General features: G+C 41.7%; 2 long non-coding RNA genes across 3 annotated transcripts; one reads left to right on the forward strand and one right to left on the reverse strand.

Moving 5' to 3' along the window:
- Positions 1-4362: 4362 nt before the first annotated feature.
- LOC121675906 lies at positions 4363-22197 on the forward strand. The gene is made up of 3 exons (XR_006020273.1): positions 4363-4427; positions 8173-8298; positions 21880-22197. It is a non-coding gene; the product is annotated as an uncharacterized LOC121675906 (long non-coding RNA).
- On the reverse strand, positions 21454-24447 carry LOC121675907. 2 transcript variants are annotated; one of them, XR_006020274.1, is made up of 3 exons: positions 24319-24447; positions 22097-22163; positions 21454-21659 (listed from the first exon to the last, which is right to left on the reverse strand). It is a non-coding gene; the product is annotated as an uncharacterized LOC121675907 (long non-coding RNA). The 2 variants fall into 2 exon arrangements; XR_006020275.1 differs by lacking the exon at positions 24319-24447 and adding an exon at positions 22258-22347 and having other exon boundaries at positions 21456-21659.
- Positions 24448-24587: the final 140 nt, after the last annotated feature.

The raw sequence follows: 24587 nt of genomic DNA on the forward strand, positions 1-24587 counted from the left end.
TACGATGTCATTGTAACTTTCAAAAACCATTGCCCTCCTAGGTGTGTCATCAGTTACCTGGGTAGACAGTACATGGTAGTATTTTACAGCGTTATCCCATCACTACTGCTCGTTTCTAATGTACTTTATCACGTTGGCAAACTGTAACTCAGGGCTAACTGCAGCTCTTATGTGGATGAGAGGGAGAGGCCAGTAGGAGCCATGTGGTTAGCTTTCCAGTGTGTAATTAGGAGCATATCCTCCCTGAGTGGCAACAGCTAAACCACTGCTGCCTCCTCGGCGCCCTTTTCCAGCTTCTTGCTTGAAACAGAAATTAGTGATCCAAATCTCCAAATCGACAGTGTATTTTCTTAGGAGAGTTTGTTTACAAATATTTATAGATCCTGTCTCTTTAGTCAGAAACGGCAAGAAACTGTATCAAGGTAATCTCAAAATAAACAAAATCTGCAGATAAATTATCCCTGTTTTGCCCAAAAAGTGTAGATTAAGAGATAGAAGAAGAAAAACTAACAGATCCCACCATGTAGTACTTTATGACCCTCTTTTGTTTCTCAGTATTTGCACTAAAACTGGGTAAATAGCTGGTTTTGGTTATAATCTTTTAAGATGTACAAATAAAATAATCATTCTTCTACACTGAGCTAAAACCAAGACTTTCTCAACCTTCCTGAGAAATTAAGGAGGAGAGTCCCAAAGTAGCCAGTGGATTGCATTTGGAGGCAAGGATGTGAAGAACTCTTCTCTGAACTGCTACATCCATACTGGTTCTCTTGGTATCCCTGCTTGGAACTGCAACACTTGGTATAATAATTAAATACCCAATGGCCCAGGGACTCAAGTCTGGGTCTGTGTCCAGTGAATGCCCCGTAGTGCTGTTCTGTCTCTCTTGATATAGCTTTTGTTTGAAACACATCATGAGGTCTTTGATTGATACACAAACGCTTTGGCAATAGGATTTTTTGAAGAACAAGATTGTTTTGTAGATTAATACTGACCCTTGATTCCTGTGAATGTAGTTATGCCATCATTGCTTTCTATGCTTTTTTAAAGGCAGGGCAGGGCAGGTCTAGATGTTCCCGGGAAACAAATTGTTTATGTCAAGAACCAATGCTGAAACAGTTTTAAAAATTAGAATAGCTATACTAAGACCTATATTGAAATCTTGTTTTTTAAAAAAGAGCATCCCCCTGCCCTATTCTGACAGCTCCCGGGTGGGTTAGAGAGTCTGGAAGGCAGGAGAGAGCCTCCTGGGAGCTGCATGCAAAATAAGGACAAGGTGAGGCATAACCATGGGTATGTATCAACAGGTTACTTCATCTCTCTGTGTCACACTTAAAAGTGTGAGAAGGGTTGTTTTATTTTATTTTCTTTAAATTATGTTTATTAGCATGTGATACAATTTCAATTCCCCTGACAGCCTGTCCTACTGCCCACAAACTGTGAGAAATACACAACACTTGCTGAGGCGTTACTCCCCAAGTGAGGAAGGGGAACGGACTTCTGAAGCAAAACAAGGAAAATAATTTGGGCCTGCAAGATCTGCAGTTTGCAGAATGTCAATCAAGCTTACTATTACTCTGCTTTGGAGAGAAAAAAATCTTCTGTTACTGTTTCCCAGGAAGAAACAGCTGCAAGAACTGAAAGTGTCTGCATCTATTTTCCTCGGCAAACATGGGAATATTTAGTTTCAGCAAAACCAGATGGTTTACGCCCTGTGAGTATGCTGGCATTTGACACCAGCAGCCAGTTTCACAAAGTGCATGCAGAGAGTTAGAAAGAACTCCTTTAAACTCTGGGACCTGACACAAGAAATGAAAGCTCTGAAGACAGAAAAAACAGATTGACAAAACCTATATCCAGGGATCTCCAAGTGCTCTCTAAATATCAATAATCAGACTATGAAGTGATTAAATTTTGACACACATTTCTCACAGAGGGTTACACTTACAATGAGAAGGTAAATAAGTTCCTCCAGGTTATGTGGTGAGTCATAGTCTGGTCTCCTGCATGCTCTGACTGTCCACGTCTCTTCTTGTTAATGTGTCTCCAGTGTGCTGTGTCCTCAGCCATATTCCCAGGACACAGTTTTTAAATGTGAAACCATTACAGTTAATAGCACAGGGACAGGATTGCAGTGTATGCAGCATAGATCACTGTAGCTGGGGCATCTGAGTGCTCTGTGGGCAATTTATAATGTGCTAAGAGATTTATGAGCAGCCCTCAAACCTCTTGCTAGTGGCAGTTGCAGTGGGTGTTAAGTGACTGAAGATTCTTAATTATTTGATGATTTTTATTGATTTGTGTTGTTATTGCTTAACATGACTGCATGACTGTAGTAACAAGGCATCTATCAATCTGAAAGTGTTTTCCAGCCAGTGAATTATTCAAGTGTGTGATTCTTAGAGGTAAACTGTTCTGTTGGACTGCTGGGAGGCTGATTTGCTCAAGAGTACTCACACCTTGCAGGGCAAGCCTACGGGAGCTTTGGACATCACAGTCACTGATGGATGCAGCACAAGTTCCTGAGCCAAACCCGCCCCTGCTGACTAACTCCCTGTTGTCTGCTGCATGTAAAAGCAGCCTTGGGAAGGATTGCTTTTTACCTGCAATTTCAGGGGGAACCTTCCCACAAAAGCATTTTCTGGACAACTTTGTGAAATATGTATTTGCTGTGAATCACTAGGTATTGCTTCTTCTTAGACCTACAGCCATAAGCCCTAAAGGGATTCTAGTCCTGGATCAGGAGACAGCAAAGGCCTGCACTATCTCCTTCAGTTTCCTGGAGAAGAGTTGTGCAGTGCTCCAGTTTATCCCATCGTCTGCATGATGGAGGGTGTGCCACCGAGCACACCTGTCCTGCAGTTGAGGCAATGCTATAATTTAATATACTTCATGATCAGCATTTTGAGAGTTTGAATTTGCTATTTCTCCATTATGTAATTACATAATAATAATAATTTAACTAACATAATGTACGTGGCATTTTGCTGTTGCTTCTTATGTAAATTAGAGATATTTAGCAATATGTTGCAAAATGGATATGTGTATTTCAGACTGAGATCTAAGAGGTTACTTTGATTCAGAATGAAATAAAAAGAAGCTGTTGGAAAGACCTATTTTATAAAGAAATAACTATTTAATTATAACTCTTCATCCCATGGCTTACTCACTAACATAGAAACTGCAGAGCTTCAAAGAGTTTAAATTTTTAAAAAAAGACCAAACAAAACCCGTCTGTACTTCTGTCTTTTTAAAGAAATTCAGATACTTAAATGTAGGTTCAGAAACTGAAATTATATACAAATGGGGAATTTGAGGTTGAATTTTGAAAAAGCAGTGTGAACAACTAACTAAACATTAAGGAAATAGCTAATCTTTAGGTAGGAAAGAACACTTATTTTAGTCGTTAATCTGCTCATAAGAAGCAGAGACACTCTATATTTAAAGTACACTCCAGAAGAACTAAAAAGAAATTTAAAGTAAAATTTAGATATCAAAATACATCAGACAGCTTGACTTCTACCCAATTGTAACAAACACTTCTCATTCCTACTAAATTATGCAGCATTTTTATTATCTATTAAGTAACCTAATTTAACCCTGTTGTTCCAAAAATAGTTCACTTGCATACAGTACGGCTCAGAAGAACAGGAGATGGGGAGACCACAGCAGTGAGTCACACTGACAGGTTTAGGCCTTGAGTCAGCAAAACCTGGCCTTACTCCCAAAGCCTGGATGGGCTTGATTCAGAGGAGGCCATAGCTGTCATTTGTGTTTGGGGGTTGTACACCATGGTCTCCCAAAAGCGTGTCCCAGGTCTGCAGACACACACATGGCCGTGGTGGCCACACTGTGCTTTCCCTGGTGGCAGCACTGGCTCCAGGTGGTCATTCCAAGCTCCTGCTCTCCCTCCCCACTGTGATTTGCCACCCTTGCCACCGTGCTGATGTGTCTGTGGGATTGCACTGAAAGTCAGGTGCCTGCAGTGATCCAGATGAATAACAACTCCCTCTGGCTCTCTGGAAAGCAGTAGCTTTAACCCATGTTGCTCTGGGTGCTCTGGTGTATAGCACACCTCCCAAAGACACATGTCTCAGCCCGGCTGAAGACTGGAGACTGTGGTATGAGGCTGAAACTGGCAGTGGCTGCTGGTGGAGGGGGCTGGCTGAGCTGTCCCCCAGAGCGATGGTGTGGGGTGGCTGTACCATCAGTGGGCTAGCAGGGAGGCTACAGCCCCCAGCTGCGGCTCTCACATCCTACTGAGTCATCCCATGACTCCAGATAAGCCATGTGCCTTATCGTGCCTCAGCCTGCCACCTGCAAATCAGTGATAACAAAATTTAAATAATTCAGAAGAATGTAGCAAGGCTTAGTGGAGGTTTGTAATACGTTTTGGACTCGTTACATACAGTAGAGTGGAATTTAAGGTATTGCTGTTACGGAGTGTGTTGCTAGTAGTGCTGTCTTCCTTTAATAATCCCTGCAAACTCCCTGTCTTCCTACTTTCATTACCAGTGCTTGGCTTTGGTGTCATTGTGTTGCTTGGACACCTTCTAATTTAAATTTCATGTTTTGATTTCTGGGTGATAACTTCAAACACCAATTTTCTTCTGCTATGCTATGCAGCCTTTTGCTCATTTTAATGAAACCTAGCAACCATAATGTAAATTGGAAATAACTACAGCCCATTAGACTATTGAAATCCCTGAAGATTTGAATTATTCACTATTAACAGAACTTGTATAATTATAGGTTAAGATATCACTTAGGCATTTAGCATACATCAGCTCCACTGTTAATTTTTAGCTCTTGATCTGTATTAGTAACCTCAGCTTGCTAAATTAAAGGATATGCCTCCAATTAGCCTAAATTTAACATTCAAGAACACATCTCTGGTGGGATGATGCTTATAAGTTTAGAATATCCAGGCAATTTCAACTGATCTACTAAGTCTCTATCACAAGTGGAAGAGAAAACATTTTCTTGCAAACACTTCGGTGACTTTCACAGGGGTAAAAGAAAAAAGGACAGAGCTGCATTTTGTGTAAAGTCCAAAGCCAGAAGTGTGACAAGCATTGCAGCCCTCTGCCCCTGTAGGGATCCCAAAAAAAGTTTGTACCTGGGACAGAGGCAGTTGTGTCATTGAATGAGGCCTCAGAAAGCAAAACACTTAGTCTGAGGCAACAGGAAAGCATTGAGATACATAGAGAGAAAAAAAGAGAGAGCAGTGACACTTAGCAAAAAACCCCAAGCCAAACCAAACTAACACTGTAAACAACAAACCAGCAAAAAGCTATTACTTTTCCCCAAGAACTTTGGCTGTGTTTAACACCGCAGGGCTGGGTAGGACACTTCTGTTTGTGCACTGTAGATGTTAGCTGTGTACTGCAGTGCAGGCAGTTGTGGCACCTGTGCGAGGTGTGGTCCTCGCAGAGTTTGGTGCTCTGTAAACAACACTGCACAAGCTGAGTTTCAGAGCTAAGCAGTGCAAGTCCCTCATTCAAAGCTGAGCTTCTTCTTTGGGATTGTCCCCAAGAATCACAAAAATTAATTACTTTCTTGAGCAACTTCTTTCCAATTAAATGACCAGAAAAGTTAGTGTGACAGAGTTAAAATCTCATGTACTCATCCTTTAAAATAAAAGCACTTTCTGATCAGAGTAAACTGTAATTGGCTGGGATCTTAATAACAGGCTTTCAGCCACCACTGGGTAGTTTTAACTCCTTCCTCAGAGTCAGAAACACGCTGCAGTACTTTGATAAGACTCAACATTTGTCTTTTTTCTTCCGAGGGCAGTGAGATGACTTTCTCTTTGCTAGTGTATAAATTAACTCTTCCACCAGGAAGGAAAGATTCCTGGTAACCATCTGTGTATTTTTCTTACCATTTGGTACCTGCTTTAGATGATTAGCTTGCACTACATAGTCCTAGGTAATCACACTTCCACTTCTGGAAAGCCCTTTTAAAATATGTAGCTAGAAAATGGTTTAGGCTTCAAAGCAAATGATGAGTCTGTTCACACATGCTGGTCAGAAGTTGGAATAGAATCTTAAAGCTTTTGTCTTGGCCAACACTGAGAAAAAATAGTTTTTGACAGTGTCCTCTCTTATATCCATAAATTCAATAAAATAAAATTCAGTAAACATGAGTGATCTTGGTAATGAGGTGAAATGCCGGGCACTTGGTAGCTGTATAATTGTGTCATAAGTATAATTCAAAAAATGGTTGCTAATATTGATGAGTGTCTCCATAGGAAAGCTCTGGGTGATAAGAAATCCTCTTCCTGGGAAATCTGCTTATAAACTTATAATGGCAACCATTACAGAGAAGGGAAAAAGCACTAAACTGGAAAATGCTATTAAGAATGTAATAGAACCCAAATTATTCAAAGCTTAGTCATTACATTCATTCAGCTAAACTTGTTGCAAAGTGTGGATTTTATTGGAAACAATTGAAATCAAAAGATTATACTACTAATACCTAACTTTAGTGTGCCCAGAACAAATGAAAAAGAAAAAAGAACATTTTCAGCTCACAGCACAATGAGGATTTTTCCAGGGTTTGTTTTTTTCACTTAGGAAATTGGACCATGTTATATAAAACCTCTTGTCATGTTAAGCAGTCACTGTAGTATGTACATCTTTTTAATTAGACTTCCAAAATTATGGGGGTGCCTCACTCCTTAGACAGTTCCTTCTGGCCATGCCAAATTCCAAAATCTTAATGCCTGTAGTTGTCCTACCAGCCTCCAAATGAAGGCTTTGGTTGGTGAATCTCAGATTTGTGACATCCCCCACGTGCTTGCAGTCATTTCAGAACATCCAGGGGTGGTCCAGCACAGGCAGTACTGATACTCCAACTCCTTTGTTTCATGAGGCTCCTTGAACTCATCATTCCTTTGGCTGTATTGCGTGTCCCTGATGCCAGGATTATTTGTGTCCTACGTCAAGTAGATGCCATCTAATATAAAATCCATTAACAGCTCTGAGAGCAAGGACCGAAGCTGAGGTGCCTGACTAATTCAAGGCAGCTCACTGATGAGCACGTGGGATTTTTCATCACCCTTTGGAGGCTGCTTATTCTACTCTGTGGTTGCTGGGAATGCCTGTATGCCTGACTTGAGTGCTTTGAATCACCCTACATGGACAGGGACTGACTTCTCAGCCCTTGCAATGTCTCAGTAGAGCTGCCTTAGCAGTCTGGCCTCCTCCTCTGCCTCTCCTTGTGTGGGTTTATGCCTGAACCCTTGCAGATTCCTCTTTAAAACTGTCAAATGTTTAAGGAGTTTGGATTTCTCTCATCTACTCTGGAATTTTGCCTTTAATTACTTAGAACAAAGACTTTTCCCATTCTAATTAAACACCTCTTGCCTCAAGTGCCGACTATCCGTGCCTTTGCACGATCATTTACTTTCAAGATTTTGAAAGTATTTTTCACTTGCATGCTCCAGATGGCTTGTCAGTGACAACATTCATGCATTTAGTTCTTTTCTCTCATTAAGCCTGTGGATTTTCAAAATATTTCTGGAATGCAATCTTACAGTTTTCTCTCTCATTTTTTTTTCTTTTGCCCTTTTCAACCCAAATGCAAGAAAAAGTACAAAATAGGTGTTTTCATGTCTGAGTTGATGTTGATTCTTTTTGGATAGGGGAAGAGTGGAAAGGGTACAGGCAGAACTTATTTAAATTAGTGATGTCAACAGTCAGAAGTACAACAGGCAGGTAGAGTACTGCTCAGTTGCTGTAACTCTTTAAATTTGACCTCCTGCCTAGCCTTCCTGGGCACACCTGCTCTGTGAATTGGAAGAATGAGCCAAGCTATCAACAACCCGAGCTGGTAAGGCTTCCTCACACAGCATCACACAGACGCAGTGTAGCCACAGCAGCCCATCCACAGACAAGGAAACAGTCTCCTGCAGCTGGGTAAGGCAGCCAGAGCCAGCAGCTGTATGGGGCGAGGGAGAACCTGCTCCGTGCAGGACGCAGCCTGCCTGGTGTCCCATAACATCTTCTCTTAAATCCCTTTTGTCCCAGCTGCACCCATGCACCGATTAGTGAGGAAGTTAGAGCTGGCATGAGTTATGCAGGAGAGAGTGAAAAGTCATATAAATGTGCAAGTAAGTAGGAGTAGGACAGGCAGGACTAATTTTTCGCATGTTTTTGTACTTCCCAGGGTGTTGCTTGTCTCATCACACCACTCTCTGCTGGTGGGGGAATCCCATTAATGCAGCCTTTCTCTAAAGGATCAGGCCTGATCCTCCCTCCACAAGGCTGGCATCCTTGTGCTGACTTGAACTGGGTGAGAGTCAGACCCACCGTGTGGCTGGGGAAGGGGAGGTTTCGGAAACAAATTATACATTGTTAAGTGGTTAGAAGACACGCTGGTTTAAATAAGCACTTAGCTCGCATTTACGCTTGAAAGTTTTGTCATGCTGGTAGAGTTCTGCCAGTAAACTCCTCCTACATAATTAGAGGCTTTTTGCCTATAAGATGCATTCCAGTCTGGCAAGTGATATAAGCCATAACATCAAAACCACCACTTTTTTTTTTTTTTTTTTTTTTTTTTTTTTTGCATTTTTTTCTTTTTTTTTTGCTGGTGTATTTGTGTCTGTGTAAGGGCTTTTGTTGAAGCAGTTATGTTATAAAAACCACCCTACAAAACACAAAACCTTCAAGCACAAACTGGAGCCTTGTCTACCCAGCCAGATGTTACTATGCTTTAAATACAGTTATGGAAAATCAAGGTAAAGTTGTTAGAACGTGCTGACCACAAATGAACAGTCATCAGAGATTAAGTTAAATCCCACTCAGCACTATATAAGATAACCATATATGCAGAGTGGTATAATCTAGTTTGACTTTTTCATAGCTGTGGTTGGACAGGGACTGTTTGGCTTGCTTTAAACTATATTAAATTTTAATAGGGCTGGAGTGAAATCTGCTTTATTCCAGTTTATTTTTCACTAGTATTATAACATATTTATTCTGACATCCATTATTTTGGTTGTCATCTCAATTAAGTGTGTTAAGCGTTCTTCCTTTTAGGCTTTCATGTTTATTTTCCATTTTTTTGATACCATGAACTCTAAGCATATCTGAGATCCCAATGGGAAAGAAATGTCTGTCACTTTGATACTCCTCTGACTCTTTAAATGCAGACCCCCTAAAATTTTTTCATCGCCTAAGTGAAACTATTTTCAAGCATTAATATAGCAGATTATCAATACAAATGACAATAAATCTTCTTAGCTGAATATCACTTTCTAAAGGATGTCATTAGGCACACTCAGATTCATTTTCCCCAGTGGACAGTAATTTGGTCTTGCATTTCTAATAGTCTACCACATTTTAATTATTTTTCTTTCACGTGAATGCTGCTAGCTTTCCCCAACAATGCTAATGCTGCCCTTCAGAAAACAATAACAAGTTTTTATAATTGGCAAGGCTAGTCCTGAAGAAGTCACAGAAACTTATTTATTAGGCCCCATTGAAAATCAATACTATCTTACACGTGCAGTGCAAGTTTCACTCACTGATACCCAAAGTCCATCTGCTAATGAAGGACTGGAGCCAGATTTGCCCTGGAATCAATCACAGTTTGTTACTGCATTCAGAGGAGGTAAATTTAGGCTTACACTAAGTAAAAGAGAAACCTAGTTTTTCTCTGAGGTGCAATTAATTCTGCAGTGTGATGTGGACCAGATCAACCAGCCCTGCTTATTTCCCAGGCACGAGAATGCCCGTGACCATGCTGTAAGTACCAGCTAACAGTGTGACCAGGGAACAGTTTGTTAAGCAACAGTCAAAGCAGGAAATGCACAATGCTATATCCTGGTGATTCCACTGGCAAATGTGACTGGACAACGTAAATCGCCAAGCTGGAATTAAACCAGGCATTGTATCTTTCTTACAGAAAGCACTGGGGCTTTCCTGCTTGCCACAGAGAGGGTTCGTTCCTCATCCCAGGCAGGTATTGTGGCTCATGATGCATTCGTACTGCGTCTGGCAAAGAGAGTCTGTTGTGTCACTGTGACCTCTGTAGGACTTTATGTGATGATAATCCTTGGAGAGATCCCTGCCACCAGCACTTAAAGCTACGGAAAGGACGAACTGAAAGGCTGAACCAGGAACCAGGAGTGCAGTAGAGCACTGGCACATGCTTTCAGTCATGGGATACTAAATAGACACAGTGACTGAGGTTTTCAGAGGACCATGAGAAAGTCAAACACTTGGATATACTTTTCATTGTTTTTTGCCTGCAAAAACAGTGAAGGACTACTGGCTGATATTCCACTTCAGGCCAGAGCCTCACACTGAAATAATGAAATTCTTGCTTCACTACTCAAGCAAACAGACCCAAGAGCATTTTTTCTAAACACAAACAAAAGCAAATGCAATTTTGTTGCTGGCACACAGCCTCCATGTGTATTGCACCCATTACTTCTGCTTTGGTGGCTAGCTGAAAGCAAACACATACGAGCCTACATAGCTGTTTAAGGTCAATCCTGCCAGGCTAACAGTAGGGTTTTCTCTGACCATCTATTTATCATCTATCATTGTCATCTGTATCACCACAGGAGAGTGTCATCTCCTCTTTGCTCTAAGTGTTTACTGTTATCCTCTGCAGCACCAATTGATTTCCCAGTACAGATAATAATAAACACCCAAACAGTTACATAATCCACCTGCAATTTTCCAAGAGAGGACATAAAAAATTATGCCTGTGAAAAGCAGAAACTTTCATCTTCAAAGAATACTGTGTAATTTTGGGAAATAGCCTTAAATGTGTAATTCAAGTGTAGAAGTGGGAACTACACAATTCCAAAGATTCATTAGTGGTTATGTATCTTTTAGCTCCAGGCCACTGTGTGAATCAGGACCAGGTGAGTAGTGACAGAAAGTTGTTACTACCTGGCAGACAAGAGGAGAAGACGTGGTGTTCCATCCCACTCAGATTTTTCATGGGCTGCTGACCACAATACAAAGACTCTGGACTGAACAATGTGCACAGATTAATCATCTGACTCTGATCTGGGAATAATCCCTTCTGATTGGGGTAGATAAGCAATTGCCCTGCATGGCAAGTAGTCTTACCATTGCCCTTTCTGCACTTATTGTATGAAAAATGAGGACAGGCAGACCTGTAGGCAGTGCAAATTGTCCATTTGGGTCATTGATTTCAGAGTGATTACCATTGCCTGTGCTGCTGAGGAGCTGGCCCAACAGGGTTTATATACGTTGATGGAAGCCAGCAGATTTTTTGTGAGCATTACATACATTTTTTATATATGTCTACTGTAGATTAATTCTCCCATCTTTTAAAGGTACAAAATATGTTTCTCAAATCACTTGCAATCAATCAATATCCAATGCATTGGATTTTTTCCACCCTCTTGCTATACCAGATTTCACTAATTTTACAGCACATTTGAGTAAAACACATGGGTTTAGATTTTTTATAGTGCCTTATGGTATTTTTGCTGGGAAAGTACTTTCAAAGTGGGGTAGGGTTTTTTTCTTTTTTTTCTGTGTGTGCATTCATTAATCCAGTCTCAAATTCTGATATTTCTGTCCTTTTCAACATTTGATAGATAAGAACAGGACATACTACAGTACACTCAGAATTCCCATTTTACTGCAAACTTTTAATTTGCCTCTATAAATCACATAACCCATTCTGCTTCTGGTGGATGATATGTGTCCCCAACAAATGATACACCAGGTATTAGTGCTATTAAAATCTAAGAACTCTAAACTCCAACTTAATAAAAAGTACACCTGTCATTACATATTTCAATACATGGGCAGAACACCTTTTTTAACTGTCTTGAAGGAAGCAGCACAGGTGCAGTCTCATGCTTAAGAACAGCCATTTCTGCTCCTTCACATCACACGAACAGCAATAAATAGCTGGTGTGATTAATGAGATGAACTAAGACCATCTCCAACCTGATTTGAGTATTTAGTTAGTCAAAGCAGTTGTTTACTTCCCATATGACAAAGCAACAGGGGTTACTATAATTAATAAAAAGTAATGATAAATAATTTTGAGAATATGAGCTTTATGAATGTTTACTGAATGTTTTAACAAACAGATGAAAAAACCCCAAACTCCTCCAAACATGAATACAAACCCCATGTTTCCCTGCCCTGGCTTTCTGGATGTGAGCCGTAATGCCCCAGTGGCTCAGCTCTGCTCCAGTGTGGGCGAGAGGAGGGGACACCAAACCCATGTGAATGAGGCCGCTGGCCAAACTCCCCATTTGTAGCACGCCTCTGAGGCACGCACACCCACGGAGCTGTGGGTGTGTTTTCAGTGCTGTAGGGCACCCAGACAAGCTGGGGAGAGAGCCTGGGCAAGAGGAAGATTTGCATCTCCCCATGGAGAACATGAGGTGGAGACAGACCTGACATGGGGGCCATGTCTCATGGCTGGCTCACGGCCTGCACTGTTGTCAACCTGAGCAGCATAGGCCAGCCTGGTAAAACAGCACCATGTTTACCCTTTGGTATTCCTAAATGAGATCCTCTAATGTCTCTTTTCCATCTCTGCCATTTCATGTTTATGGGGTGCCACATACCTTCTCACCTGCCTAGAGCCTTCAACACACAAGACAAAAAATAAAACCCCAAAGCATCTCATCCCAGCCACAGAGCTATGCAGTTTCTCAGCATTTGCTTGGTTCTTTTTTCAGCAAAGAAATGTTACTCTGGGGGAGAGGCACAGGGACCTATTGATCTGCTGACTCAGATGTCAAAGGGGCAGATCACACATAGCCTCCCAAAAGCTTTTCTGTTGCTGAGTACCCTACTTCTGCAGGGGCTTAGCAGCCCAGACTCCTGAAGAGGGATTTACTCAAGTAACATGTTGCTTTTCCCAACAGCATTTTCTCTTGCAAACACCCATCTTGTCAATGAGCAATTCCATAACCATTAGTGACTCTGGCTTCTCAGTGGACCAAATATATGTTTTGTGTGCTTGAAGAAGATTTGGTGCTTTTGACTGGAGCTGCAAATAAAATTCACTGAAACACAGAACCAACTTTGGCTCCAAGGAAAAAAAGTCCAGTGACGTAAAAGTTTGGTGATTGTAATGGAGGTTAAAGTTATTTGACCTGGGTTGAATTTCAGCTTGAAAGAAGGGCAAATTGAGAACTTGCAAAGACTTGAAGAATAATTCCATAAACAAAAAAGGTACTTTATCAGATAAGCATTCCCATTAATTTTTATTCAGTCTCATTCAAGAAAGTTATTTTTTTGGTGCCAACAGATTATGTTAAGATTAGTTCTGAACTCCTACAGAAAGAGGTTGGCTGTCTCTGTTTCTGAGCCATGACTGAATCCTCAATGAGAAGAGGACAAAAGAGAGGTTTTATGGCACAACAGCAGACAAATGAAGAGCCTACAATCCTGGGAGGAGACTGATAGGGGCAGGCTTGAGGAGAGGCAAAGGCATCACCATTTGCCTATCAAGGGTAGTCTGAGGTAGGGGAAAGTAGTAGGTAGGTCTTTCTTTCAAGGTTTGATGTGGACAGGAGAACCTTACAGGCAGCTGCCCAAGCTCTTAGTGCAGAGGCCTTCTCTTCCAGAAACAGGCAAGGTCCTATCTGTGGCCTTGTCACAGAAAATACATGAAAAATAATATAAATAGTATCCACTGTACATTGGGATTAAAGAGAGAGAGCTGTGACATAGTGCTGATTAGCACATGACTTTATTCTGCTTTTTTGCTTTGCTCTTCTTTTACTGAAGTTCTCCACTATTTTTACTACTCCCTCTCTCTCATTCAAGCTGTGTTTGAGAAACCATTCCTCTCCATGGACTACAGCAGGCTTTGGATCAAATCCTACAATACATTTGCAGCTTGTTGAATTACTAAACATACTTGCTTCACAATCTTTGTGCTATATATTGCTTCATCAGATGAAACAATGATAAAATTTGATCCTATGGTCTAATTCCAAGGAAGGCAAACACTTACCCTAGTCAGAACTAGCATGCCAGCTCAGCTTTTGAGTCCTTTGGAAATCTGGGCTCCTCTAAGCCCGGGCTTTCACTGCTGGTAGGTGGCCAGATTTACAATACAATAAATTACTTGCTCCTGGAGAGAATTTTAATCAGATAAATGCAGTGATTTCTTTATACTGTCTGGAGGCAGTCTCTGAAAAAAAAAGTATACAGCCTGATGTGACTGATTTAGTGTTATTTTATAGACATACATGCATTCCCTATGATGGCTTACTTTTAAGAATGTTTGTTTTTTGAATAGCAATCTCTGTGTTACTATCACTATTAATCCAGGAAAAGGAAATTTGTGGCTCAAAGTCCCTTGTCCATATGAGTCCTCACTCCCAGTACACTGAAAGCTTGAGGTGAGTCTAAATTTATGGCTCATCAAAGCCTGTTAAGTATGGGAAAGGTTTTTTCTCTTCTGATTTACCTAGTAAGTAACCATAAAGAAGCCTAGAAGGAGAAAAAAATGGTTCAGAATAGGTTTCTCTGCAGCAAACACTCAAAGACTGTGAAAATACTATAACGGTATCACTACTAGAAGATAAAGCTGGCATAAAGAAATAATATGTATTTCAATGTTGCAAACAGTGAGGTTAAAAAATTAATTAAAGAACCTTGCCCATATACAAAAGATGGTAGGTTAGTCTAGTCTCAAACCTGTAAGTGGGAAAAAGATTTGAGGTTTAAAATGAGTGTCTCAGCTGGTGCTTTGGACAAAGACTTTTGACCAATAATTAAATTAGTAAAATCATGAGTTAAGTTGTTTGGGGTTTTGGGGGGTTTTTTTGGTTGGCTGGGTTTTTGTTTGTTTGCTTGCTTTTGGTTGTAGGGTTTTTTTGGTTGGTTGGTTTGGTTTTTTTGGTTTTGTTAAATTACTAAAATACTATACCTGCCTTTAGACACCAAAACTGCCTCCGTGTGAGAGAAACTAAGCGCCCACAACCATAACATGATGGCCACTTCTGTAGCTTTGTCAAGGAGATCTCACCTGCAGGGGCTAGGGAAAGCTCCTGCTCAGGGTTCTCAAGCTAGGACTATAATAAATACATGGAGACTTTGATACGCCTGTCTTTCTTTCCTTCCCCCTTCCTTTTCTTATTAGCTTTGGTATCAAAGACCTTCACCCTGTAACACTTGTTACTTGGACTTCAGAGTAAACGCATTCAGTCCCCATGAAACCCTACAGAGAGCACACTGCAAGTGGGTTGAGTGAGCAGGGAAGCACACTCAGCCACAAACAACTCTCATGCCTGTAACAATTCCTCCTAACTGCATCTGAACATCTGTCATTCATCTCTCTCTTTATATTTGCTAGCAGCTTTAGGAATATCTAGGCCACTAGGCAGATTTTCTATTCAAAACCTGTGGCCCAAATTCTTAAGAACACACATTATATCCCCTTAAAAGGACAAAGAGGAGTGTGTCTGCTTGTTTACATTTGTTTAGAAAGCAGAGCCAATGAGCTAAATTATGATGCATTGGCATAAGAAACAGTGGAAATCTGCTTGAGTAAGACAAAGAGTACCAATATATTTCTGGTTTTTGATCAGTACCTGCCCTGCATTCAACACGCCTTATGATGGTTAATTCGTTCAAAAGTATAAATAGTACAAACTAGGGGATCAAGCCTAGAAGCCAGCAGCTGTGTCCCCTGCCTCCTCACATCCAAAATGCCTGATGTTAAAGAAGACTGCAGCACAGCTACTTAATTGGTCAGCCATTTAAAGGGCAACAAAACCAGTCAAGCTTTTCTGAACCCTAGTCTTACATTGACTGTCAGTTCTCTAAAAAGCATCTTTTCACCTTAGAACACAGTCCAGAACAGTAAGAGACTCCACAGTGAAGCCTCACATACAGGAGCATTTAATGAAACTAACACCCAATGGTATAAGAAAGACAAATTGTGTATTTCAATTTGATTGAGAACACCCTATGGCCACTGGAGTGGAAGGATTTTTTATACTGATGGCATGGGCTGGGAGTGTGCTCACCCGGTTCTGTTCCCTGGCCTTAGCTAACAACTTCTAGCATCACCTTGGGCACACTCATTATCTCCAGGTTACATTTAGGAAAATCCCATGAATGGCTTTCCAAAGCTGGGGCTTTTTTGCAGAATTCTTGATGATGTGAAATTATTAAATCAGGATTAATGGTGTTTCTAAAAATACTTGTGCAGCACAGGTTGTTCAGTCCGATGCAGGAAAAAAGGTTAAATTATACAACGTAAGCAGACGTTCAGCTTAGATGATCGTAACAGTCCCTGCTGGACTTAATATCCATGAATCAATGTATGACAGGGGATAAATGCAGTGGGACATTATGTGTTTACTGATTCCAGTCTTTTTAAAACCTTTTTCCTTTCTTTTCTTTGAAGCCTCAGACACTGACGATTATTCTGGTCTGAATCACAGAATGATTTGCTTTGGGAGGGACCTTAAAGATCATTGAGTTCCAGCCCCCCTGCCATGGGCAGGAGGACACCTTCCACTAGACCAAGTTGCTCAGAGCCTCATCCAGCCTGGCCTTGAACACTCCAAGGATTGGGCATCCATCTCTGGGAAGCCTGTTCCAGTGCCTGCCCACCCTCACTGTAAAGAATTTCTTCCTAAAATCTAATCTAGATCTGCCCTCTTTCAGTTTAAAGCCATTCTCCCTCGTCCTATCACTTAAAAAGATTAAAATCTTAAGAGGTTAATGGCTTGATCCTGCAAGGCAAACTTTTTAAAATATGGTAGATTGGAAGAATTCTTTGTCAAAAACACACAGAGTAGCTGCCTTTGACAAAAGAAACTGTTTTCAGTGTGAGCTTTAATTTTGACTGTTCGTCAAAAGTAGATCACTCAGTGCTGACTTAAGGCAGTGGTAAAGCTTCCACATGACTTCAGTGACCCAACCCTTCACCACTGCTCTTATTCCATCCACCCAGCACAATGAGTCAACTGATTGCATTTAGGAATTTGCTGTACACCTGCAATTTATTGTGCTGTCATCTCAGAAAGAAGTACTGTTGAAGAATGACATAGTCTTTCCTTTAGAATTTACTGTACCAATAAAATTAATCACTCAACCTCCAGTTTCTAGAAAACTCCACAGAGGAAATCAAATTCTAAAGAGGGTCCTTTCTTATCAGTACCAACCAGGTAAAAAGTGAATCACTGCACAGGCCTCAATGTGAAATACAGATGGCCCTGGAGTGGCAATCAAACTTTAAAAGTTCATGTTTCACAGAAACATCAAGGTGGGTAGTTGGAAAAGGCTGGACTGATTTGGAAGTGCTCCCACAGTTTGAAGCATTTTTTGGTTTAATGTAGTTAGCAGTGGTTTCAGGATGCAAGGAAGAGCCCACCCGGGGCAACTGTGATTTAGATAAGGGAGACACATGCCAGTGGCTGAGTCAGATGAGTGACAACACAGAAAATCCAATCCAGCCTTTGCTTTGAGTCTGGCACCTATCAAAACCTGCCTCCCAAGGAAATGTATGACACGAAGCCACGATCTGGTATGGGCATACCACCTCTGGAATGGTGAGGGCAGTGAATGAACACGAAGCTGGTTTGTCCCAAGCCCTCCCATCCATGAGGCTCAGTGTAGGGGGGTAGGTTTTCCAGGACCAAGGGAGTCCATACTGCCCTTCCCATACTGTTAGCACCACTCGGCATAGCACACACACAGTGTGACTCCATGGGAAAGCGGCCACACCACTGAGCTTCCCCCATTGCTCCATCAGGAACGGTGTGCTTTACAAGCACTGATGTGCAAAGACCCGTAACTTGTCCTTGAATGGATTTGCTACTCCATTCAAGAGTTAGCAAAGTAAAACATGAAAACTCAACAGCCTGAACATTTTTCCAGTGCCTCACAGTTAGTGTCTAAGAGTTTTGAAGAAAAAAAATCTGTGCCAGGAACTTGAAATCCCATTACCTATTAGACCCAAGTCCACACTAGTCCTGTTTATTTTTAAGGGAAAGCTTAAGGTTATTCAGCTACTCAGCTGAATGAGTAAGGAATATAATTTTCATGAGTCATTAGAGGATATACAGAAATCAGTAGAACTATCCAAATTTTGCTGCTAATTTGCTATGGTTAGGTCACTTAAACTCTCCATTCTCCCTTATTCCTGCCCATAAAGTAAAGACAATTCTAATGACTGCTCTTATGACAGAAATACTGGAAGATTTAATGAGCTAATATTTTTTCCAACAGAGGAAATATGTAAAGTACTCAGTAAACGCTGAATGTTATCACTAGTGCTGGAGCAGTGGTGGATAGTAAGAGTGCCAGCCCTTTTAGCTAAGGGAGAGATAGAAAAAAAATCTCTTTCATTGAGAGAGAACCAAAATTGAAAGGGGTTATATTTTTACAAATTTTCACAATTGCATGTTCCAGAACTTGCTTAAAACATTGTGAAGTCACACAACCTATTTGCTGCTTTTCAAAAGCAAGAGAGTGACTCCCTCATCTCCACAAACACTTCAATCTTGCTTTTACTGCTTCTTCACATACAACTTGCCATTACATATTTTAAAATCCCTACACCAGGCAAAATTAATTAGTCCAAAAGTCTTATGGAGATTTACAAACTTGCTTGATAAATCCTGTGCTTCAGCCTAGGATGGTTTTTCTTTGCACATTAACAGATGAAAGCTACCAGAAATTATTATAAAGCACAGGGTAAGAAGCTCAGGTAGTATAAAAGTACTCTTCAGTTGGCTTAGGTTGACTTATACTTTGAGGATCTGGACACAAACCAAGAGGAAGCTTGCCAACAGAGCTTTTCCTCAGCAACCGTCTCTTAGAGAGGCCATTGCAATCCCAAATAATTTCCTCTATTAAACCCCTGTTCCAGCTCAGGAGTTCCTTCCTTTTGCAGCAGCAATGGGAAAATGCAACCAACAGCATCAGATCCATCTGCACGAGTAGTTTAACTACACAGATCCATGATTAGTATTTCAATTTGTGTACTGTGCTTAACAAAGAAGCTTGAGAGCCAGCTTCAATTCATAAGGAAACATATTTTTCAAAGCCATCTGAGCTGACACGTTAACAAAAGAACACTATCTGACTCACTGAAATCAAGATCCTCCTCAGCAATAAAAACCTGGGGAAAGAGAGGATTTGCATCTTGCCCAGGATGTCAACAGGATTTGCTCAATGACAAAAGACACACTGATCACTGGCAGCCTAAACCCAGCACAGCAGGCATCAGCAGTTAGTCCTGTCCTTGTAGATATCTTAAATGGGTTCATAATTTCCCTCATTTCACCAATTTCATTAAGATGAGAATGTTCACATCAGTAAACATACACATTTGGACAAATAAGCTTGTATGATGAGATTACACTCTGTACTGGAGTTTGCAGAACAGCACTGCTCCCAGAACGTGCAGCTCTGTGCCATCAGCTGCCATTACTTTTGTTCTCAGTACCCCTGTCATAACACACAGGGCCCCAGCAAGTAGTAAGTGATGGCAGCTGACATGGGGAGTAACTGAGGCACAGATAGAATTGGTGTTAGTGCTCCTCTGCTGCCAGAATACAGCCCAGGTTTGTGGTTTGGGTTGTTAAGGAGCCCAGCAGATTGATGTTTTTTCCTATTTTTCCCTTCACTGTAGCATCAATTTTGTTAGGTTTATAGCTCTCGCAGAAAAATGTCCTGCTAAACACAGATGACAAAATATATAGTACATACAGAAAACATATCCTGTAGGGACCTTTCAACATCATCTCCAGATATCATATTTTTCTGATTATAAAATAACTCTTCAATATCTCCAGCTGTGCATGGAGACATGAGATAAACCCAACACAGTAGTATCAAGGAATTGATCTGCTTGCATCTTCTTTCCTGCCACCAGCTGTATGAGAGTCATTTACTTAAAAGCAACTTTGGAATTCAAGTATTTTGACCTCAAGTATATCAAAACACCTCTAGGCAACCTCCATGCAGGATCAGCTGAGTATAGCCCCATTTCTACCGACATGAGGAATAATGTCATTTGATCTCAGTCTTTTTATCTTTTCTAATGCTTTTGTCTCTTTTGCCTACTCCTCCTGTTACCTGGTGTGCAGCGTGCCCCTTAAGAGATCCAGGATACATTGTCTCAGAGAAACAGCAATTAATTATTAAACCTGTCTCTGTAACAGCCTTCCAGGTGTTGAGACAATCTGTAAGCTAAGCACTGATGTTTATCTCTGTAACACGGCACTACTGCATGAAACCTGTCAGCTGAACTGCTGCACAAGCCTTTTCATTTTTATCCGTTTTTACTTTTTATGGAATCACCTTACAATGGAAAAATGCCTTTTTACAGAAAAGAAATAGACAATCTGTGGTTAAATCCTCCCTTTTGTCCACTTCTGGGCAGGCATGTGTCACCATGCAAAACATCACCCTGATTTCAGTACTGTACTTACCACCTTTGCTGTGTAAGCAGTCAGGAGCTGGAAACCTGGAGCCAGGTTCAGATCCAGCACTTGCCGTTTCCAAACCAGCTCATTTCTTGTGGGATTACACATCTTTACATCATCTGGCTAATTTTAAGGTTGTCCATGGAAAGGGAATAGAGTGGGTGAGGGCTGAGAATCTGCTGCCGGCAAAAAAACTCCCAGAACTGTGGGGTGAGATTTTGTGCCCTGCAGTTGCCAGATGAACCTTTGGTGATTAGATTTCTTTTGTCTGCCTTTATCAGTATTATTACAGTTATTTTTTTCATGGTCTATAGTAACACGTTAAAAATCCCTCTCAGGGATCTAAAACTATTGTCCTAATTGCAGTGCAAACAACCTAGAAGTAACTTAATAAACACTAGAAGAGTCCAGGTTTCTTACAGGTTTGTCTCTCATGGTTATTCAGAGGTACAAACTGAGGCACTTTTTTTGATGCCTAACTACTGTACCTCCCTTATGAATTTTTTGGTATCTACTAAGATACATTTTATCTGCTACTTTTCTTTCTGGCATGTGACTTCAGGGCTCCTCTCTGCTCCAGCTGGCTGCCTACTTGCACAAAACTTGCAGAAATTCAATTAGCTTTGAGCCCATCTCCAGCAGCCAAATTAAATCAACTGGTGTGTTCAACAGTTATCTGAAGATGTACAGAACATGACCACCCTGTTTCCTGAGGAAACCAGACTCGCAATTCCTACTTCTAAGAGCTAATCATTTGCAATGGATATATGAAATAAATGGGAAAAAGAGAAGATGGCAGAAAGGCTGAAGTTAGGTAATAAAGAGCCGAGCATTCCATTGTGCAAGAAAATGAACATTAGTCACAGTCCAATGCTGACAGCTGCACCTCCTTTGCAACCAGGCAAGGCATTTAAAGGAAGGATGGGCAGCCAGGAGGAAGGTGGCAAGGTGGGGTTTGGTCCCAAATCATCTTATATGTACAAGGCAGCGTGGGGAGAAACTCCCCTTGAAGGGATCTAGTAGGAGATGGACAAGCTGTTTACCCCTGGATCCAAGTGCTGATCCAAGGAGACTCACCTGCCTCTGGCCTTGCCCCATGACATGCCATTCACTCCAGCCATAGCCTGGGGCTCATCTTCCAGCTGAGCATCTCATAGAAACACTCCTGCTGCCTCAACCCAAATGGAGCAAGGGGAAGCTTCCTTTATAAATTCAGACATGAGCAGGTGGAGAGCTGCTCCTGTGGAAAGTCAGGAGACACAGTAACTTTTTCCATTGTTTGCAAAAGGGGTGTCTGCCCACACCCTCCACAGGGAGGGGAGGTCTTGGAGAGGGACTGTGTTTTCAGGACCTTCTTTACAAAAGTGAAATGCTTGCACTTTTCAGTATGGGGAAGGGAAAGGCAGTTAATGTGTGTTGAGAGACATCTCAACATGTTTCTGACATTTTCTGTGTTACAGGAGACATCTGGGCTCTCACTTTTCTGCATGGGTGGATACTGGAGGTTTGGATGGAAAGAAACCCCAAATTTAAAGAGCTTCTGTAGCATGTTTTGGCCGATGTGGTCCACTGAAAAGCAGCAGTAAACAGGTGCTGGTGGCTGAATGGACGGATACGTAGGCCACGATGATAGAGACAGGACAGAGCACAAGATTCTGCGGAGCTAGGACTACTCACAGGTTTGGCTGTTTCACGTATCCATAAGGCAATGTCACATTTTCCATTTGGTCAAATGAAGATGGTCCTGGAATAAATAAATGTGAGAATTGTTAGCTGAAGCAGTGACAAATCAGACATGTGTGCTTTGCCTCTAGAAAAGCTGCTTTTTTTTCCTCTACCTGCATCAAGAGCACAAGCTGGCTCATATCAGCTCTTCCCCTTTTCTAGCTCTCTGCTGTCAGAGCTACCTTGTTCCAGGAGAGTTTTTTCCCCACTGGATAAGCCTGATGCTTTAAGGCCTGTGCAGGCTTTAAAGCTGCTTACAGATTGCAAAGCGACCTTTCTTAGACTCCAGATTGAGACTGACTCACGTGAACTGAGAGTCCCTGAACATGGGGGGCAAATAGTCTTTCATATTTCTAAACTGTCAGATAGTCATTAGTTATAAATAATAAACATCACGTGGCTTGCAAAATATATATCCAGCCTATTTAAGAGTACTTAATGCTTGCGGTAAGTTTTTTACCTCCAAGTATTTTTATCTTAACTGTGGTTTCAGCCCTTGGCCTCAGAATTGCCTACGGGAGGGAAGGAGAAAGGTAAATATCATACATTATACTCTTGAGAGGTGAAGAAAAGGGGCAAGCAAAAGACAGAACTTGGATGAGACCCAGGAGAAATGAGGATGGACTTGTGCACACATTAGCCATTGTGGCTGCAGTGCTTTGCAGAAAGGCTGTGCTTGCTGCCTGCTTCTTGCCAGACACCAGGCAGGAAGACTTTGTGCAAGCCCCATCCTCAGCCTCTGACCTCTGGGAAAGGCAGGACAGGAGGCAGAGCGGGTCCCTGCTCCTCCCAGCTGCACCCCAGTGCTGACTGCGGTGCCAGTCTGCAAGGCAGGCAGGGGTTACACAGATTGGCTCCCCAAGAACATACCATGATTCCTCTTTCCTCTCTCCAGTTCACTAAGCCCTCATTTCCTATGCCTCTGCTAGCACAGTTCAGGCTGAAAAATAGTCTTCGTAATGGCCAAGCTTGTTTGCTTTCTTTGGGGATGTTTATTTAATACCTCTTCACTAATGAGTCAGGCTTTTTCTATGATCCACAAGGCATCAATATTGCATGTGCTCAGAGACCTGAAGGCTAAGAAATACATGGATGCTAAGCACTGCGTATTTCAAGCGGCAAGAGTTTTGTTAACAGCAACAGCTAAACAAGCCAGGGAACAGCCTGAACTTCTGGAGTCAAAGCGAGATCAAAGCACACAAAGGTTAATTGGCAAAATGCCACAGGAGCCATTTTGCAGTGGGAATTTATGATTTACAAGTGTACCAGGAAAAGACTGCTTTAATCACTAGATTATGCTAAGTACTTACCAAATTTAATACAGTAAACCACTATTTTTTTCCTACTTCAGCATCAGAAAGCTTCCCTTCTTAAATATAGAAACATATAATCAGATTCTTATCAAATGGTTTTCCCCTCCTTCCCCAAGAAGACCATCAATATTATAAATAAACCCATCAAGATCTCTGAGAAAGGGCTGCAGAGGATGGGGAGAAGTTCTACCTCTTCCTCCCTGTCCCTATCCTGTTTTGTGCATCCCACAACTATTTGCTTGGAGGCACTTGTCCCATTTGCCTGTGCTGCCCTCTGGGTTGTTTTCTCCATGACTTGGAGTTGTCCTGTGAGCACAGAAATCCCCTGATGCCCTTCCGAGTAGCCCTGTGTACCTCAATTGCCCAGCATGCTCCTTGGACAACAACTTTGCCAAAACAAGGGGGGAGGGGATGCTGAGGAACCCCAGAATCACATGTTCCTGGTGGCAAGGACATGCCACCCAGAGGGTCACCCCACAGCCAAGGGACGCTGCTGCAGGAGCAAGGCAGCAACCCTGGCTCACCACCTCCCAAAGACAGCATGTCAAAAATTCCATTGTGAGCTTAAATGGTATTCATAGACACCATCAATTACAGAGACCCTAAATGCATTGAATAAAAATCCATTTAAAGATCAGTGCTCTTCAAGACTCCTAAAAACAGCTCAAAAAGATGATATCACTATAACCCTCTCCTGAATTTCATGGTTTCAAGTAGATCTCTGATGCTCAGCAGGGTTTGGTTCACACTGAGGCTCAGCGCCTGACACCGGTATCCATCAAAGAGCAGAACAGAGACAGCAGGAAGCAAGCTCAGACTGACCTTTTCTGTTACAGGGAACAGGGCTCACAATTCCCTTACCTTCACGAAACAAGATTCAGCAGCATAACATCAGTACAGAATTAGTGCAGAATAAACTAAAAATCAGTCTCACAACCTTCAGGATTGGTAAAAATCAAAAGACAGCACAGGAACAGAGCCCTATCTCTAAGCCAAGGCAAACAGCTGACCTCTTGCTCCGTTTTTAAACTCCAACCTGCCCCTCCTTGTCTTTGACCATAACTGGGCACAGCTGGGCGCCCGCCGCTTGCCTCCAGCCGGGGGGGAGGCTGAGGCAACAAACAGAAAAC

Source organism: Corvus kubaryi, unplaced genomic scaffold (genome assembly GCF_017639235.1).
Source record: "Corvus kubaryi isolate FWS band 111438036 unplaced genomic scaffold, C.kubaryi_AGA036_p1.0 76, whole genome shotgun sequence".
Classification (NCBI taxonomy): domain Eukaryota; kingdom Metazoa; phylum Chordata; class Aves; order Passeriformes; family Corvidae; genus Corvus; species Corvus kubaryi.